The following is a 4,789-nucleotide window of genomic DNA, read 5'->3' as shown; positions in this document are numbered from 1 at the left end:
GCCGGCAGCCGCCGCCGCCGCCGCGCCTCCCGCCGGGCCACCTCGGGCAGCTGCCCAGCTGGCTGGCAGGGCCTCGGCTAACGGAGACATGGTGCTGCCGGAGCTGCTATCGATCCCGGATCGACGTGCCGACCGCCGCAGCTCCAGGGCCCTGGGGCTCCACGGGGCGCCGGGCCACCTGCGCCCGCGCCCCCTGGGGCGGCCCCGCCCCCACCGCCGCTCGCCGGTCTGCCCTCCGGGCGGAGCGGGGCGGAGAGGAGTCCTGAAGTCTCGGGCCCCGCGCCCCACCCCTCCCGGGGTCCCAGGCCCCCGCCCCGCCCCGCTCCGCCGCCCGGGCTGCGCACCCGCGTAGACTGGCGCGCGCCCGCCTGGCGGGGACTTGGGAGACTCCCGCCGCCGCCTCCGCCGCCGCCGCCGCCACAACTTGGCCCATTTAAAAGGCCCCGGCGCGGCGGGCGGGCGGGCGCGGGCTCCAACAGGGGGTGCGTGAAGGCCGACCGGGCTCACGAGGAGGCGGCGGGACCCGGCCTCACCCCGAGAGGTTGAGGGTAGGAGGAAGGGAGACCTATCGTGGGGGCGGGCTAGCCAGAGCCAGCGCGCACGAAAAGCGCCTTTGTTGAGGGAGTTACTATTTGGGGCCCGCTGCTGGAGTCTGTGACTCCACGTGGGGTGGTGGCGGCCCCGGATCCGGAGTGGGCTCCTGGAAGAGGAGGAGATCCGGCATTGGGCTCCCCACCCCCCCTTCCTCGGCAAGTGTGTGGTTGTGAGCCTGCAGCTCTGGGTGGGAGCGTTTGCCCAGTGCCTGCGGGTGGTGGGCATGAGTGTGTGTTGGGGGGGGGGAGCTCCTCTGCATCTACAGGGTGTGAGGCCTTGGCAGCTGGGGTGGGGAGGGTTTGTGTTCTGTGAATAACAATAACACTTCTATTGATTTCTGATTGCTGCTGTGTACGCCTTAGTTCATTTGATCACTTCAGTATCATTTCCTTATCTTTCCCATTTTATAGATGACAAAGGTGAGACACAGAAAAGTCAAGTAACACTCCTGATGTCACACAGCTGTTTCACATCCAGGACAAACAGTATCTGAGCCGAGGTGTGGGGCGAGAAGGTGGGCTGGACCTAGTCGGGGTGAGGGATCGGATTGGAGGGGTGGGGAGGAGAAGTTCCTGTGAGGAGCAAGTCTGGGGAGAGGACCTGCTACATCCCTGTCCACCTCAGTGCCTTGGAGAGCAGGAATGAGGGTGGCTTGTCCCCTGGTGACCAGCCCACACCTCTGTGCAGGTCAGCATGTCATCCTTGCACCGGGAGAATTAGGAAGGGAAGCTGGGAAACCTGGAGGCTGTGGCTGTGGTCATAACTGTTGAGACAGGCTTGTCTTCTCTGCTGTGTCCTTGTGGACAGGCTGGAAGTAGCCTCAGATCCCAACCCAGCAGCCAGACCCCAATCCCTGCCCCTCTGAGATGCAACCGGCAGGGCATCTCCCTGACCAGTCTCTGCAGGGCGAGCTGGGTCACAGCTTGCACAAGCACCTTCTGCAAAGGAGGGGCCGAGAGTGAGGGGACACATCACCGCCACTCACCTCCTAACGGGCATGTGGCTGACCATTGGCAACCATTTTGCTTTCCCTCACAGACCCACTGCCCACCTCATCCTCAGCTGAGGCACCAAGACCAGCGTGTGGATGGAGGTCTGGGGTCAGGCCAGGAACTAACTGGTCGGTGCACCCAAACTTCTGCACCCCCTTCTGTTCCCTCCACTCCCGGTACCTCTGTCTGCTGATGGGAAAGTGGGTACACATGAGTGAGTGGCCCCTCCTTGTTTCAGCACCTGAGCCCCCTCCGCCCCATCTGCAGTCTGAGCCCTTACAGAGCCGGATAGTGGGAGCTCCCCTCACGGCCACCCTTTCGGCCTGTGTCTTGCTCTTAGGCGTGCTGCCTCCATGTCTACTGCCAAGGCCCATGGAGGAACCATCATGTTAGTGCAGGGATGCCAGGGCTTGGTGGGAGGCCGGTGTGCCCGCTGTCCGGTCACACCCTGAGCCTGCAGATTCCTTCTGTAAAACCACCTTTCACACTTTCATCGCAGCCTGCAGTGGCTAAGGAGGGCCCTGGGGGCCCCAACCCTGGCTTTCAGAGAAGGGGTTCAGCTGGCAAGGTGTGGGGCTAACCTAACTCCGCCAGCCCCACCTCCTCTAGAGCAGCCAACTGGTGGTCTGTGAGGTCCGAAAGGTGGGTGACTGCTGCTCTGGAGGACCAGGGGCCTTTCCTGGAAAGACTGTGACCGTGCAAAGCTCCCGCTGGCTCCCCTTCCGGGGCCTTGGTGACCAGGGAGGCCCCCCTCCCACCTGCTTCCTCCTCCTCATGGGACACACACCCTCTGCTTTCCGGGGTCCCAGCCGCCTTCCCACGGGACCAGGCCTTCTCACCCTGGTCGCCATCCCCCTCCCGCGAGGATCTGTTCCGTTCCTCCCACCTGTCCACCCGGACCCACAGGAGCCTCTGCACGTGTCAGACTGGGGCCGGAGGCTAGATCACCCCGCTCCCGGTCACACGGGGGGGGGGGGGGCGCGGGGGGGTGCGGGGAGCAGGTGGGTCTGCGGCCACAGCCCCGCCTCCGCAGCGCAGGCGGTCGGTCGCTGGTCGCGGTCCCCCTGACGGGGCCCTCCGCTGTTGGGCTGAGGCCGGAGCCGCCGCCGGAGCCGCTGCCGCCGCCGCCAGAGCGGGGAGGGGATCATAAATAACCCGCGGGGCGGCGGCGCGGACGGCGACCCGAGACCTCCCCGGGGAGCGCGGAGGCGGCCGCCGACCTCGCTGCCCCCAGCTCCGGCTCGACCGCCCCCTCCGGCGCTGCCTGACCCCGTCCCCAACTGGTGCTCCTGCCAGGACCCTCCCAGCCTGGAGTGCCTGCCAATGCCCCCTCCAGACTGCACCCCCTGGCGCCCTCTTTCCACCATCAGTCCATCATTTACGGAGCGCCAGATGTGGTCTCATCCTAGGAAGAGAGATCCAGAGGGGAGGCTGCAGGGAAGCAACGTGTCCCTGAGACCCAGGGGCAGCCCCCCCCCCCCCCCGCCCCCCCGGCCTGTGCTCATCCAGGGAGAAGGGGGTTGGAGGGCAGGCCTAGATCGCCCGGCTGGGGAAGGTATGCAAGGACAGTGGCACTGGCCCCACAGGTGTGGACTGAGCTGACGCTGAGCTGTGAGGAAGCACACTCATTGCACACACACTTGTGCCCACACAACACCCAGTCGGTAACAGACGCGTGCCTTTGAAAGCTCAAACAGCCACCTGCGTGTGTGCTCACACCCATGTGCATGGACAGGATGGGTGTGCAGATGCTGACAGCTTCACCACACACACACCCAGGGTGTGAACTGACTTAACACCCTACATGCTCCTGCAGGAATGGGCTGGGCGTGCAGGAGCTGGGGGCTCCTCAGGGTGGTGCCGAGCAGCGGGAAGGAATGGAGCCCTCCAGGAAGCTGGGAGCAGGAGAGTCTCCCACGAAGGGCCTGAGGCTGGTTCCACCCTTCCTCTCCCTGCACCTGGACCTGGCCTGGGGTTCCGAGGCAGGGAGGGCGGGTCCCTGGATGTGGCTGCGGCCCTGGGGTGTGCACGTGGGCCCGGAGGTCCTGTGCGGTCCTCACCCCCCACCCCACAGTGGCCCCTCTTGCAGATGCCAGGTCAGGGAGATGACCAGAGCTGAGTGGCAGAGTTAGGGCCCCCACACCTCCAAACGCTGCCAGCACGGCTGAGTGTGAGGGAGGACAGATCCAGACCTGAGGGTGGAGGGACGCTCAGGTGCTCACGTGTTCATGTTGAAGTCCGCAGAGGCCCGTCCTCGTGCATCTGTACTTCCCTCCTCCTGTGACCTCAGTCCTGCTGTGCACATCAGTTCATGTGCAACACAGACCCCACAGGAAGACCTTGGGGACCCATGCTCCTCACTGGGGGGGGGGGAGGGGGCATGCCCTGGAGGGTCAATCCCGACTGTGCTGGTCATGCATCCACTCTGCATGTTTACCTGTCGTGGGCTGGGCAGACCTGCAAGGCTCAGAAGCAAGCACAGTCCCAACAGGGGCACACGGCTGTGCCATCCTCAGCCACTGGGCACCGATCAGACCCCAGGGGGCAGCAGGAGTGGGTGCTGGAGGAGGAGTGGGCTTTCTGCAGGTGGAAGTCGAAGAGGGGACACTTAGGTGGGGACACTGGGAGCAGAAGCCTAGAGGGAAGCTGGCTGGGTCCAAGGGGCTGATGGGGGTGGTGTGCAGAAGTTGCTGGCCAGGCTGTGCAGGGAGTCTAGACTGTCCACAAGTGACGTTATACGGTGGACTTCCTGCTGTACAGGAGCGCCTTGCGAGCAGTAGTTCACTGACTTACCCACGTGCCAGCATTGGTTGCACACACCGTTGGTGTGGCCCTCTCAGCCCAGCTGGGCCTCCCAGCTCCCATGGCCACAGGCATCCTCGTTCACAGAGAGGAGGCTCTCCCGTAGGGCCCAGGGTCAGCACCCTGGATTTTTAGCAGGTGTTTCCCAGACTCAGATCTGAGGGTGGGGCCCAAGGACAGGTGTGGTGCTGTCCTAAGGTCCATGCTGGCGGCATGAAGAAACAGGTACACCTGCAGTACAGCTGACTGCCAGAGGCCACCTCCCTCCCACACAGTCCCCCCACCAGGCTCACCAGACGGCCCACAGTCACTGTCACCACTGATTTCTCAGGGACTTTCAGAAGTGACATGCAAAGGTGAACATGAGTTTCACCGTGTTTCCCACCACAGCTCTGGCCAGG

The sequence above is a fragment of the Myotis yumanensis genome, unplaced genomic scaffold (assembly GCF_028538775.1).
Source record: "Myotis yumanensis isolate MYYU_CA2020_CCGP unplaced genomic scaffold, mMyoYum1.0.hap1 SCAF_2, whole genome shotgun sequence".
NCBI classification, from domain to species: Eukaryota; Metazoa; Chordata; class Mammalia; order Chiroptera; family Vespertilionidae; genus Myotis; species Myotis yumanensis.
Note: the sequence above shows the minus strand (reverse complement) of the source record.